At 39.1% G+C, this 15,994-nt stretch overlaps 1 long non-coding RNA gene across 1 annotated transcript in view; it reads right to left on the bottom strand.

Moving 5' to 3' along the window:
* Window positions 1–267: 267 nt before the first annotated feature.
* The window catches only part of LOC139138646 (uncharacterized), a 59,889-nt gene continuing 44,162 nt past the window's right edge, over window positions 268–15,994 (bottom strand). The window contains exon 3 of the long non-coding RNA XR_011553652.1: window positions 268–5,086. This is a non-coding gene — a long non-coding RNA (uncharacterized lncRNA). The remainder of the gene's footprint in view (window positions 5,087–15,994) is intronic.

Raw genomic sequence — 15,994 nt, 5'->3', positions numbered from 1 at the left:
TCAATCAAGCTGTGGTGATGAAAAAAGTGTTTTGCTCTTAAGCCCCTCTGCCATTGATTGTGCTCGTCCTCCTCTCCTCAGAAGTCAAATTAAATGACACTGTTCCTCAAAAATTATTTTAATTGCCAGAGTTGAATCTGTGGCCACGCAACTTCACTTGATCATTACAACAAAGGGACACAACAGCGCGTGTTGACTATATCCGTCGATTTCTTCATCCTTTGCGGATAATAGCGAGGGGAGAAAAAGGAAGACAAAGAGTCCATGTTTTGAGATGCAAGCCACATTTTAATCTGTACAGCTGCTTTTTTTATATCGAAAATGACTCTAAAGATAGTAGGTAATCGGTGATTGTATGATATTGCAAAAATACACGTCTCAGAAACTTCACTAGATAGATAAATATTAAATATTAAATTGTAAAATACTGTCAAAAAATCATAGCAAGAAAAATATCAAATCTCAGAGAAAGGCTGAAGTAAGATTAGGGTTCGGTAGCTGGAGATGTTAACTAGTCAAATCGAAAGTTTTATAGAAATTTGAGCAAAGCGTTACAAAAGACATTTCTAAAAAATGCAAAGCTGTTAAAGACGAGAAAACCCATTCTTCATGACACAGACAAGAGCTGGCATTAATCAATAAAAATGCATGTGTATAGAATTGAGTATTTGATGTGCAGAAAATAGTAACATTAAAACCTAGAGATCAAGAAAAATATTACCATTCGATAATTACTTTGACAAGGCGGTGCTCTTTTACAAGGATAAGTGACTTGTCCGAAATGATGTAACGAATTTAATCTCGGATGTTGCATCGGTGAGCTGTGTGACTGTGTTGTGACGTACGTTTGAACGCCATCTACTATTTGCGTGTGAGCCTATAGAGCTTCCAATCTGACGTCAGCGCTTTCTATGTTGACATGACCCGGATGTTACGGTTAAAGTCTATTTTTATCAGTGTCTGCAGACCTCTAAGCCGTTCACCACTCGTGACGAAATATTCGCTTTGTTGTCGTCCGCAAGAGGGCAAAAGGCATTGCCCTGCCCTTTGCAAAGTGCATGATGGCGAAAATATGCAAATATTGTCAATTACTCGAATCGGTAGCGATTCAAGAAGAATCGGTGTTCGCGACGGAGATCTCTCAGCCAACGAGCTCCCGGAGTACATAAAATATTTTGGTATCGATGATGGAGCTTTGCATGGGCTTACCGACTCGCAAACACGATCGGAAACGTAAAGCCAGCATAATGGAGTAAAAGTTAATCCAATTGCACAGAGCGTGTGTTTCCGGTAACCCGACCGTACCTCGTTAAAACCTACGTCGAAGTAAATTTTCTAGTTCCGTCAAACCAAATTTGCTCAAAGTTCATGAGTAATCGATCAGTACACATTTTGAACTTGGATAAGCAAGGGCTCAACTCAAAGGCTCGCGAGATTTCATTTCTAACGACCCAAGATCTCGACCACTGGTTAAAAAATTTTGCAGGATCGAAAATGGAAATAAACATTGATTTTTAATTTCGATGCTTTTGTATTCATACAAAACTAAAGAACACCCCAAACAGAGGAAATGATCGACTTGTCCAATTTTTCTGTCACAAGTTAACAGAAGTACACATATCATATCGTTTTCGGCCTTAATTTACTCCTAAGCACCTTAAGTTCGGAGAATATATACAATAAGTCAACATGGGGGTGTTGTTCGCTAGCTCCAAACCTCTAAGATTATTCTCTGTTTGAGATCCTGGCTGCAGTCAATAATGGCAAAGTGTGACGTCTTCTACGTCGAAAGGTAGTGTTTTGAATTTTCGAAATTGTACACGTGCTCTAGGATGTGTCGACGCACATGAATACGAGTCGGGCGTGCGTTCTTGGATACAATAAGCTTATTGTGTCGTTAAGACGTGCATAAAACACGATAATGAAGGCGATATTAATCCATCGAGTTTGGCAAATTGTGGTTCCTGTAAATAGCCTGACAAGGCGGTAGTGCCGCCAAGCATTGCAACTTTTAAGTTTATCCTAGATTAAAAATTCATCAGAAACTATAAAATAGCCATACTTTCTAGAGGTCCTGAAGGTACACATAATAAGTTACCTGTTGTACAGTATCCAATGATAACAACAAAACACACACACTAAAATTCTGCCTAATAAAATATTCTAAAATGTCTTGGACGATAATAAGTATAGTAAATGGACAGTAGCTGTAACTTTTAATGATTTTTCCCACCATTTTTTGTTTTATAATGTCAATTGAAAGTTGTAATTCTTCTCCCCAAAACATGTTGAAACACCAACTGCTTAGTTTGTCAAAGCAACATTTATATGTACGTGTATACATCTTCCAGAGAGCATTTTCATTGTAACTCTAAGCGCCACTGAGCATTGTTTAACTTTGGATATTTGGCGCTATACAAATTTTCTAGATAGATAGATAGATAGATTTGAATTCTAGTCTGAACCAGGATTCACTCGACAACAACAACAATGCAGGCTAACATGGACAGGCTGAGTTGACAAGCTGAATACTGTGTCTCGCAACATGTTTTTTGGAGTAAAACGAGACACTATGATTGATATCATAATAAAAAGAGTGAAAAAATAATCATGAAAAGTTACAGCTGCTTTCCCTATAATTGAGAGGACCCTGTCTTTGAGTGAATGTGCATAATATTTAAATGGAGTGATACGGTAGCCACTCAACAAAACTGGATATTAGAACACTTATGAACCAAGCTTGAAATTTCTGTTAAAACCTCCTTCCCCTTAGACATCGGTGCGCCTGTATCTAAAATTCGCAAAAATCACAGAGAAATCTAAAGGCTTTTCTCAGTAACCGAACCCTTCACATGCGAAAAATGTTTTAAAAAGTGCTCTTCATAAGTATATACATACACAAGAAACTGAATGTCGAAAAAAGTGACTTCATACAAAAGATATGTTTTTGTGAATAGATGGTTGGTTTGCATGCCGCAGAGATTTTTTTTTTAATTTTGAGAATGTAAATATAAATAGATGCTAATAAGGTCAGGCAACATGGTGTATCTCGTATAGAAGATATGTGTAGCCGTCGAATGCACACGATGGATTTTACAATTTACCACATTTTTAAAGGATAACTATACTAGGGTTTAAGTAGGGAACAATTGGAATTGTCTCCAAGCAAGCAGATGTACATCTGAACACTTAAGTAGCTGCAATTGGTGTCTAAGTTTTAGTTTTTTTTAAACCTACTGATCAGAAATTCGTCTTTCCATGTTAGCGAAACGCATTCATCAGATGTGCAGTTGTTGAATGCAGTTCCTTGGCCGACCATAACCGACCATTTCTCGAGTCAGAGAAAGTCCGACACCGGGTGAAAAGCGACACAGTCTTTCAGAAATGATGCTGTAAACGACAGATATGAATTTCGGCTTCAGATGATCATGTTTCATTGCAGCTACTCGGGTACTATGCAAGCTTATTCTAAAACACAAATCTACCACATTTGTGTCAAAAGGCAACATGCGTTGGTGTAAAAATCCTAACTGCTATAACTCTGATTCTTTGTGATATCAAACGTAATAATTAAAAGTGCAGAGTAGCCAATGTACCAGCCTATAAACACAAGATTTCTATAGATTGTCACAGAGAGATAAAACAGCACCTTGAGGAGATAATTTACTGGAAAAATCAAGCAATCTCAGATTTTCTAAAATTTGCCAATATAGTACAGTGTGAGGAAAATTCCTAAAAAGTCTAAAAAAGTTATCACAAAACATTGGACTTTGCGGTCGATCTATATGTCCTTTTGAGTATTATGGCGGCCTCTTCAATTTTGCACGACAAACAAATGAAAGCAAATTACATTTCTGCTTCGGCATGAGGTCTTATCGATAAAATTTTAGGGTATCTTCACTGTAGGATTTTTATCACGGCACGGCAGGGCGAGGAAGCGTTCTACGTCGGAAAAGTGCATACCTATAAGTGACAACGTTACCCTACAACCGAAAATAAATTTTCCCTACGATACAATTTTATAAACTCTGGCTCGAGCTTTTATAACTACACGATTTAAAGCAAACGGACTTTAAATAGATTTAACATTGCCGCAGTCGTCAATAATCAGGTTTTTTTTGTTGCACGTTCTTAAGCAGTGCAATCAATGAAGAAAACGGCGAGAAAGCGATTCGTAAATGAATGGAGGTCAAAGGTTAAGGCAATGAAATGTTCATACAAGGTGCGATGTGATCGGCAAACAGAGTGGCTCTCGTTATCCACAACTGGGTGAAGTTTCAGACATGCTTATATTTCAATTGTGTCGCTAATAACGCGTTCCCCCCTTTCAACTAAACGTGAATGTGTATACTGTATGGTCTGTCGCGTTAACGATAGTCATTTCCGTTTTGAAAAAGGACACGCCCGGAGGCTCGGCAGGTTTTAGTAAAATTAGAATGAAATGATAACGATTTGAATATCAGCAAGATATTCCATCTCTGCTTTTTTTTAAACACTCGTTAAAACGCTTTCAACGGAAGTGGTGAAGGAGAGGGTCAGCTCATTAACTTCAAGAAATTTAGAAGTCGTTAGTACCACTTAAATTTCGGGCTTTTCCTGTCAATTAAGGCGACCATAAAAGATATCAAGACATATAACTGTTTCGATAATGAAACGTCTTCGAAGGATTATGTGATTATGCAAACCGTCTTCTTGTCTGTGAATAGCAACCATCTCTTTCAAAACACCAGTCCCTCAAGTTCGTCACATGAGAATGCGATAAGCAACAGGATCTATGCTTTTTTTGCTCTATGTATCTCTTTGAAGTGATTGGCAAATCGTTCAATTCGCATCGAGGCAAAACATGTAGTATAACCTGACAAAGCAATGCGTATATTACACGAAAGTCTGTTGAGTTCTATTTGCAGAGAAGAAAAAAACACATTAACTGGCAACATTTTTTTAAACAGCCTAATGTGGATAAGTGAAAGCAACTAATGCAGACGATGTTGTGGATGGGGCCGCCATGTTCTTCCCGATGTCACATGCTGTCAGGCAATGCAGTATTTCATCATCCGATGTTTTCCATCGCCACCTGATTGAGGGCCTACGAAAGGAAATGAAAGAAGAAGAAAATCAGTTCACATCGCTTCTGTTGTTGATATGACTTTTTAAGAAGACGATGCTTGTAAAAATAAATAGTTTGAACATGTCTGTCTGAATGTCTGTCTGAATGTATGTATGTATGTATGTATGTATGTATGTATGTATGTATGTATGTATGTATGTATGTATGTATGTATGTATGTATGTATGTATGTATGTATGTATGTATGTATTGTTGTATGTATGTATGTATGTATGTATGTATGTATGTATGTATGTATGTATGTATGTATGTATGTATGTATGCATGCATGCATGCATATATGTATGTATGTATGTATGTATGTATGTATGTATGTATGTATGTATGTATGTATGTATGTATGTATGTATGTATGTATGTATGTATGTATGTATGTTTATTTATTTATTTATTTATTTATATGCGTTGACAAAGATATATTATACATGTATATGTATAGACTTAATATATAGTGCATATAAATATGTGTATGAAATAGAGAGACGGTTGAGAGAACGGTGAAATTAATGTTGATCATTTCTCTAACTTTTCCACCATGACGTCAACGTCACCGTAGCAACGCTGTAGATATAGAAGGTGAAACTGTAAATTTAGCAGTGTGGGATCTTTTTGGGCAGACTGTTTAAACAGAGAGAATAAATAACTCGTTTTAACGTGGATTTCAGTCCTGAGTGAGAATAAAGACAGAAACAGACCTGGCACGTGGAAACAGTTCAGCGTAAACAAATTCTGGCGTCTGGTGACGTGTTGGCGTGGAAACTAGACTCTTGCTAGACGGACGACAAACACGGGAGACGCTGAGTGTCTGTCTCTCTTTCATGGGAAAGAGAACGAATGAGCTGATTCTGCTGTCGAATTTACATCACTTTTGTGGTTGAATTCAAAGCTAATTTGAGGAAACTTTAAGTGGGTTACGTTGTGTATGGGACAAATCGCTGCCTGTTCAGCTGAAAACACTAATGATTTTTTAATGACCAACACGACGCAGTAATAAAAAGAGGCCGGGTCACAAGGTGACATAGTCATGACTCACACATGAGTTTATTATGGTGATCCTTTGAGTTATGCAATATTACAATTTGACGTTGTCGTTAAACCGATTTCATGTCATGCGGACCTCCTAAAGCACTGTAACGGGTAGATTATGTAGTCAGTTCAGTATTAAAAAGCCAGTAGCTGTAAATTTTGATGATTTTTTGGTCACTATCTTTTGTTCTGTATATCAATTGCAAGTTCTAGTTCTACTGCCCAAAGCATATTAAATCACCTGCTCTTTAGCTCGTCAACGAAGCATCCGTGCACGGTGTAAAAATGTACTCTTATTGTAATGTTGTATTTAAATTCACTTGTCAACAATTACGATGTAGTCTACACATGTACAGACCGCGGTACCAACCGCAGACCGAGGTGACTACAACCTGAATACTGTGTAACTTAACATGTTTTGGGAGTAGGACAAGAAACTGCAGTTAATATTGACAACAAAAACAGTAAAAAAATCATACAACAACTGTCCCTTTAAAGTCTCCAAACGGCCTTATCGGCCAATATTAATGCTTTTTTCCAATGTCTATGGTTTGTGAAACATCGACCTGAGCACCATTTTACGACATTTGGTATATTCATGTAGCATCACTTAGTTTACTCTTGGCCGATACTTATCGAGTTTGCCTTTTTCGTCTATGTGATACTTCGGGTATCACTATCATTATTGCCCCTCCCCCGGGGGTGGGCAAGCCTATGACTGTCATTGCCAAGGGGGGAGGGGGTAGCTTTACAAGCAGTTCAGGGAGTTTTTGTCGCGCTCTAAGTGCACGTTCTCCTCTCGACTTTGAAAGAGGAATGATGGTTTCTCTGACATTTGCTCCTTCGATCGACTAATCTCTCTGCGGCTTCTATCGACCAGATGGGGCTGTCAAGACAGAAGATAATTATACCAGATGATTAAACGCATAACAGAGCCATAAAAATATCAACAAGCGCGACTACAGTGAGGGATACACTATACTTGTGTGTGATGCGGTACACATTTGTCGTTGTCGTTTTGGGCAGTGTCATGGTGTCATTTTGCAGCAGCGGTTTTGTTCAAACTTGATTGTTTTGGAAAGAAAATGCACAATGACATACACATGAATTGTTATATCAAAGTCTTTTCCCTGTTTGCTAGTAAAGTCTCAGCCCGAATCCGAATCCAAATCCATCCCGAAAAGAAAAGAGAAACCTTACCCTTACCAACTAAAACCATATTAATCATTGTGATATCGGTGAAAGTCTTTGAGTGGCGTCTATATGTATATCGGGGTTTAGTGAATTTTAACCGAGTAATCTCGGCGCAACTTAGTTCTAATTCCCGAGCTTAGAGTCTCCAAGCACGTGTATCAATATTCATGGCGCAGATGCCTGGCACTCGATACAACACGAGTTTTTTTAGAGTTTAAGGGTCATATTTTACCATCAAACCCGATCAAGTCACTGAGATATTGTTAATTGTGTTCTCCGAGTCCAATCATGATTGAGAGTTTCCAACAAAAGGGCGAATAATGAAATGGCTCTACGCCTTCAATTGCGGGTACTGTCTTGAGGGACAGTCTCAAAAGGTACATAAGCCAAAGATGCTTGATTTGGGTTAAAGCATGACTCCTCATTTTTCAATGAACTGTGTACCGGTGTCTCAATCAATCAACTAATCTTAATATTTCGCCCGACACAATTATTATTCATTTTCTCACTGTAATTGATGTCGTCTGTCGCGATGCGATTGGTTTGTGATCTGATATTCACCGTATCAGATTCAAACTTTATTTGAGCTTGAAGAGCTGTGATTTGCCAATGATAAAGCTAGAAGTGTTTTCCTTTTACTGGAGAATTTCACAGTCAGAGTCCAGCGAGACCAATGGAACAGTTGGTTGTTTGTCGCCTTGTTTATCCCCGTGAGGGCGGCGTTGTGTTTGTAATCAACCCGAGGTGAATACCTCTGTCGGTCCTCGCATCTTAAGTCGAGCGAGTCTGCTAAAAATTGCCTTTTATCATACAAAGAGGATCTCCATTGAGATCGAGAGTGTGTGACTCGGTAAAACCTATTACAAGATACAGCTGCGTCCAAGTAACAGTGTTTGAACAAAGTGCAATTTTACCCTGTCTTGTGGTAGGTTTTGTTGTCTCTACGAAAAGTTCAGAGAAGGTCCCTTTTTAAAATGTTCTGTATTTGTCTATGGATGGTACCCGCCTTACAGAAAAAAAATTGAACGAGCCAACCACCCAGTCGTTTTTATCCCCAATCACACGCTCCGGCACATCTGCAAGGTAATTGGGAATTTTCCCAAATACACATAAAAACCCTTCATATTTGTATGGATAACATCGTCGCTATAGTGATTTATGAAGGCTGATATTGAAGAAAATTGCAGAAAAACGAAGGCTCGAGACTAATTTACGATTCGCCGATGAATTGAGGGCCACGGGTGTAAAATTTGATATGAAACCACCAGTGCTTGTGGCCAACTAAATCATATCTGGCCGTAATGATCTACATGTGCTTGCTGCGATTTACCGGGACTTGCTTCATTAATTGCCTTCAAAATTAAGGTGCCGTCATTGAAAAAATATGACAAACCCGCAGTAGGCAAGATCACCTTGAGCTAAAAAACCCAACCAAATTAGATCTTTCGTTTGTCACACTAACAACATCTGGTAAATAACGGTCTCTCCGCGCCTTCCCTCTATAGCTGGCGTCGAGCGAAATCAATAACACACTTTTAACGATGGGAAATAAATGGAATATCGTTTACAGATGTTTTCGTGTTTACAATAGCGACATTTCCTTGATTGGGTAAAAGATGTATTTTTCTATTCAGTGTGTTGAAAAGAACTACCCGAGTGACTATTTGGTGAAGATGCACGGTGAGCTAGTGGAACGTGGAGCTCGATTGTTAGAAAGCATGTTTAAAGAATTGGTATCGCTAATAAGTTGCACGCATGAGCTGTCTTCACGAATTGAGCATTGCTGGTCGATATCTTCGAAGTTTAGGAAACTTTCAGACCAAAAAATCCCGATAGTTATGCTTAAACATTGAATGACTTCCCCGAGAAAATGAAGTTTCCCAATTTGTAAATTTCGTACTCTATTGGGTGTATGTGGATGTACCGTATATTTCAAAACAACATTAAATATAGCCCAGTAGCGGTATTTCTGTAATTCTGACCTTCAAAAAAATCCAAATCATGTCTAGCTGAAAATTGGCGGTGCTGCAAGACTCACGCATAATACAGCTAGTCATTATTAAAAAAAAAGAATTTTAAATTCAGAAAAACACAGCAAGCAGGAAGTCGAAAATTCGGTAATCTATTTGTCTGTTCAACTGTCTGCTTCGCCTCCGTGTATCTATGGCGTGTTGGTTTTTTGCTTGTGTAATGTGTGTGCGTGTGTAAGTTTCAGATATGATGTCTTGTAGCTATGTTTTTCGCTTGTGTAATGTGTGTGCCAGTTTCAGACACTATGTCTTGTAGCTATAACTTCCATTGCAAAGACCGGCATTTGTATACACCCTCACTTCCTCGCCACGGTGTCCTCGAGAACGCATATCAGTAATCAATCGATCCAACCACTGGGTAGATACAAGAAGTACGAATTCATAGATTACATCCACTGATTTCAATAGACATTGATTTCCGGAATTAGCTGTGAAACTCGACTGAACAAAGAACAAACGATTCCCCGCCAGAATACCATAAAGACTTATTGGCAGATTTTTTTCTCGGAATAAAACCTTTTGCGTTTAATCAAACTAGATAGTGAAAAAAGAAACCATCCGGTGTAGTAGGAACACCAGCTGGGTGGCTGACAGATTTTGTCTTTCATCTCGCTGGAAAGGGTGTCTCTCTGACAATTCGCAATTAAAGTCGGCTGAGGAAGTCCATTCGTGGCCTGAAATGTCGCGAACTGTAATCGGCTCTACGGATTTGTCCATCATTCATCGGCGAGGTAATCTTTATCTGTGTGGGCTTTTGTAAGATCGTCGATAAATTTCCATGTCGAAGGATGTGTTTACAATAAACACATTTAAAACTCTTTTCCTCAAGCCCTGGACGCCGTGAAAGAAACCTGTCAAATCAAAGATTCTCCTGCGCATAGTTAAATGTCACTAGTTCAGATATTCGCCACGGTCTGTTGTTAGCCAGGGAAATGCAAATAAAAAACAAAACAAGGGAGTGAATTTCATCTCTATCAGTATTGAATGACCTTGTCAGTGTCACGACCAGGCACCAACAATATTCCATCAAATTTCAACACTGGATATCATACTGCAACACAAAGAGACGTGGCGGTTTACTCAAAAAATAATTTGAATATTATAAACAGCACGAAAGTCAGCTTGAGCAAAACTACTTCTTCCTTCATCTATAAGACATTATGATTTGACGTTTGAATTCTCTCAGCATTATGCATTTATTTGATATCCCCTAGGTCTCGCAAGTCCCTAGGTCTCGCAAGTCCCTAGGCAAGTCCCGTATTTCTATCACTGTCACTCGAATTCCAAACAGTAGCAATGTACAGTCGAACTGATATTAACTCGTTTGGAACTAATTTGGGAGAATTGGATCTTCATATTGTTCAAATTTCTCAAAAGTGTTAGGTGCCCTACAGCTGAATGTTGCGATATTACAAATTACTCATAAAGCAAGTGTATATCTTACAGAGAAAAGCAGATGAGCTTACAATTGCAAATTAAAACGGCATTACTTCACCATCTAAGTATCCCGAATTTGTTCCAATAGTGTTACTTGTGGAAACAGTAAACACAGTTGAATCTAACAGGGAGGGGCTAGGTGTGGAGGGTGCAGTCACTTGAATTCTATCGTTCAGGAGTGACTTTGCGAACCAAGTGGTGACTTGTATATAGACAGAGGACTTGTCTATCAGATCGACACAGCTATTTCTAACGAAATAGTAATATGCAGTCGTAACCACTGTGGCAAGAGCAGGGACAAATTGAAACTTAAAATAAGCTTATTTACGATACACAGACTAGCTCGGAGAAAACTGCGCTAAATTAATTGAAAGGTGAAGGTATCGACAGTGTCGAAGTCCCAAGGGAGTAAACTGAACAGAGACGGGTCATAGATCTTGGCCCCGGCGTAATAATCAATGTATTGCTGATAGGAATGAAAGGAAATTGGAATATAAAACTGAAGACTACGGCTCGCGGAATTCTGCCAGGTTCTTCGATTTCGCTATTCTAGCAGCAACTTATGAATAATTGGATGCATGAAATGCATATATGAGAGAGAGAGAGAGAGAGAGAGAGAGAGAGAGAGAGAGAGAGAGAGAGAGAGAGAGAGAGAGAGAGAGAGAGAGAGAGAGAGAGAGAGAGAGAGAGAGAGAGAGAGAGAACATGTCGAACAAAGAAACAAAGATATACTAAGACAGAAAGAGACATACAGAGGTGGGCAAAGAAACATCATGCCAGACTTTGGCACATTATGTTTCTGCATAATTTAAAAAAAGTGACGAATGACTAGGCTAGTCTTGTCTATCAATGTCTAAGGCAAAAACAAAAACACGTTGGCCATGTTAACAAGCAGTAAACGAAGGCTTCATCTTGAAACCATTAGATTGACCTTTCAGGGGCCTGTGTGTGCTTTTTAGTCATCTCTATTGAAGATTTTGCAGACGATTCCACTTCACGTAATCTCGTCGATGACGTGATTATGGCACGCATAGGCGCTAGAAAACAAATATTTACAGATCGTTCGGCTCAATAAACCTTTTACAGCTATGAAGACGATCGTATTGACCGCGCAATAGGTCAACATTTTGACCTTTACAAAAAACGCTATAGATACTCATCGATCGACAATCGAATCAATCAATCGTTTGCCAAATCGAGATTATTGTTTTGAAGACTCGCACATACGGAAGAGTGGGGTCAGCTGAATCTCAGGGGGAAAGAATAATCCCGACGAAACACGTGCAAATACCGAACAGGCAGGCACGCGCTTGTCCTTCCTCCCTCTCTGCGATGTAGATTTCACGGCTTTTATGATTTCATTTCATTCCCTGGATAAGTCACTGAAACATCCGCTTCCTTCAATTACACAATTCTTTGCACACTGCGGATCACTTCGCGTTTTTTGTCGCTTGTGAGTCGATCCTAATATACCATTATATAATCCCTTTCTTCTTACACTCTCTCTAGAGCTTCATCAGTATTTCCGCTTGTTACCGTTTCCAACCCTGTCTCTATACAGCGTTGTCTCTATCACTCCAATCATTTCCCTGTAAGTCTCTGTCTCCCTTAATTTACACTGTCTGGATGCTACGATTGCATATTCTATTCAATTAATTCTTCCATTCAGCAACGCCGGTCCACAATAAATAAGTAATAATTTCGGTATAAAGTCTTGTATACCGCGCTGCGGGGGAAACATGAAGATAATGCAATTATGCGGGTTTTCAATTACTGACCAATAATTTGGAGAAACTCATCGCCTCGCTGTCTACGAATAATACGACAATATCGGACACAATCCCCGCAGCATCTCGCACCACGAGGAACAAACTAAACCTGCGTTAAGGTAGTTCGCGCCTCGAAAGAGAAAGACTTAAACTTTTGCTCAAACTTTCCTGGATGAAACTTTCAACCACTCTCTTTCAAATCAAGAATAAAAATGGGGGGGGGGTGTCGCCGTGCAAATTTTGGTACTAGAGAAACAAATAACTCAATATTTACCGATATTTAAAATTCAAGATGGCCGCCATCCCTGTGTTAACTCTATGGAGAAAAATAAGCCGGTGAAAAGTTTTCTCAGACCAAGAGCTTTAAAATGAACCCTCACAAGTGGTAAAAGAATTGTGAAAGTTTGTGAGTCCAAATTTGTGTCTCCGAGGCGCGTTCTACCTTAACAAGAAACCGCGCTTTTTGTGACACTGCGATGATGACGTCACTATTTTCTGTCTTCAGACGTAATATAGGTCGGCGTTTTATCCCCTTATATGAACGCACACATTTTATGAGCCTCACTTAATTCGCAAAGATAATAATATACGGATGCTACGACGTATTTATGATCTGTCTACTTCAAGCCCAAAGGCTAAGGAACCTGCAAATGTTTCGAAGATTCATAAATTATTTGATTTTAATTTAAAATGGAAGAAAGCAGGCTTTAATCCGGCGGACGAAATCGGGATCGATGTACATTTTGTGTTTTCGAGACGGCACGAAATGATCCCCAATTTCCGCAAGACAGTTGTTGAAAGAAATACACTACCACGTTGTTTTTTTTTTCACTACAACTATACTACTTCTGCTAGCAATATAATCTTGGTAGATGCCTTCTGAGTTTGAACCCTATAGTCATGAACTTCAGCGGTTCTATTAGTGCAAGAAACGGGACAGATTAGTATTAATTTATGTAAATTATATTAATGAGCATTGTTTCGGTATTGAAATTTTATGCTAATGATTCTTTATGACTGTGAAATATTCATCTGCCTCGATTGTGCATTACATACAGCGGTTCCTTGCTTGCTTGTTTGCTCAAATGCTGTGAGTCGGTAACCTTTTCATGTTTATCGAAAGAAAGCTCTCCAGTCTGAAAAAAAAATCACACCTAACTATTTTGGGGCTCTTTATAGTAGAACTCACAGACGTTTTAAGGTATTGCAGATCTTCAAAGCATCTATTGACTTGAAAAGCGGTTGATTTGAAGCGGTGGGATGACTAGAAGGGTGGTGCTTAGAACACTTTACGCATAACAATGTGAGATATTAATACGTCAAGAATGTAAAAATGACATCAATAATTGCTCTGTCTACAGTTCTGTAAAATGACCACACCTTAATTACCAACTTGGCACACAGAGGGCTTTTACTAATGTTTGATAGATTCGGTTTGTGCAACATATGAAGCATCAGATATTTACACCCATGGAAGTCAAATATTAACATTGATCTCTGATACTCGGGGTCACAAGGCAGAGCTGCGCTATCTTTCACGGGTCGTTAGGTTGGATCAGGAGGCAATCAAGACAGTGATGGATAAATGAAAGCCGGAAAAAATATAATCCTCTATCTCATTTTCACAGACGTATGAAACATACACAACTCATCCATCTTTGGGTGGACGAAATTAACATGCATCAGTAACACCAGAATGTAAATGTGACAATATGATTAACTCTCTTGATTATCTCGTCGGCCGGCGTAATCGACAACTCGGCCGAGAGCGTCGTCCCTGAAAACGACAAGGCGATTATGAATCGGGGCGATTACAACCCACACAGAGTGTCTGTTTCGTAATAAGCGGCACGTTTGCTTCTCGTGGACACGCAAGTCCCCCATCGCGCTAACTGAGGTTGCCGCTTAATATTGTCAATTAAGTGCATACAGAAACGCGCGATGAACAGTATGATTAGAAATATATGAACACGAAGATATCCCATCAATCATTACTTTAACAACATAAGATACAATGTTCATCATTTTTGTCAATGCTGTATTTCTTCCACCCCCTTTTAATGATACTGATATTATTGGTTTTTGAATGACGAGATTTCACGATCAGTAATAATTACATAGGAGAGAAGTTCTCACGAGCATCCCTTCCGCAATGAGAAACCTCCGTTCCATTTCGTAATCAGATTTTCGACAGTGCGTGCAACTTGGTCCATAGTTGCTTTACCGCGCGTAAAGTTCGCCAACCGACACGTTTACGTCAGCGCGTTTCTCGCATTACAATAAAGACATCTGATTTCAAAGTCAAGAAACAAATCTTATCCAATGACGGTGAAAATATTTGCAAGGAAACCGAAATCGTCTCAGTTTACCAAAGTCGTACATTCTACAGAAAGTGTATTCTTTTCAGTGCGTTCGTCTTAAGGATGAAGTGTAAATTGTTCATTTCCTTGCAGAGTGGCGCAACGTCACGCCATCATAGCCAATACCGAATTTCACAGGAGTAGCAAAAGACTGAACGATATTAAGTATGCGCCTTGAAAGTGAAAGACTTAAACTTTTGCTCAAAATTTCCTTCAGGAATCTTTCAACCCCTCTCTTTCAAAATTAAGAATGAAAATCGGGGCCACGGTGCAAATTTTGGTACTAGAGAAAGTCAAGATTTATCGATATTTAAAATTTCAAATGGCCGCCATCCCTGTGTTAACTCTATGGAGCAAAATAAATTTTCGAATTTCGAAAAACTAAGCCATGGAAAAGTTTTCTCACACCAAGAGCTTTAAAATTAACCCCCACATGTGGTATATCAGAGAAGAACAGTGTACGAGTTTGAGAGTCCGAATATCTGTCCCCGAGGCGCGTTCTACCTTAAGAGATTCAGTTTCTTTGAAATTCTTTCATGGAATCTGACATCGGTGACCATGCGTAGTTCCCGTCACAGTTTCATGCTTTTCATCTCTTAATTCAGGCGAATCGTATGGAACTGAGGTGCATGGCTGACCTTTAGTTTCCAGGATGTGGTAAAACAGCGGAGGGCTTAACTTTGAAATGGGGGAGTGTGCTCCCTGGCAACGGGTTGGGAATAATCCCTCTTCCTGCAGGGTAATAAAGGTAATCTTTGTCTATCAGAAATATTCCTTATTAATGCTGATTATCAAACCTGTTCAATAGAGTTAGTGTATATCGCTACGAAAATAAATTTTGCCTATCCAACTTCCTATCAGCCTAATGACCAAAAGTTAAATTCTAGCAATAGGCAACGCTCTGCGATCCTGCATCAAACTTTGTATACTTAAAAATGCTCCATGGGAGGGAAAATACAAATGTATGGTCGCTTGCAGCGAATGTACATTTTCATATGCATGATTCGTAGTCTTGCACGAGATCATGGCACCCTTTCTCGCGTGGGATGG

This window comes from Ptychodera flava, chromosome 8, assembly GCF_041260155.1.
Source record: "Ptychodera flava strain L36383 chromosome 8, AS_Pfla_20210202, whole genome shotgun sequence".
Lineage (NCBI taxonomy): Eukaryota > Metazoa > Hemichordata > Enteropneusta > Ptychoderidae > Ptychodera > Ptychodera flava.
This window is presented reverse-complemented; position numbering and strand designations above follow the sequence as displayed.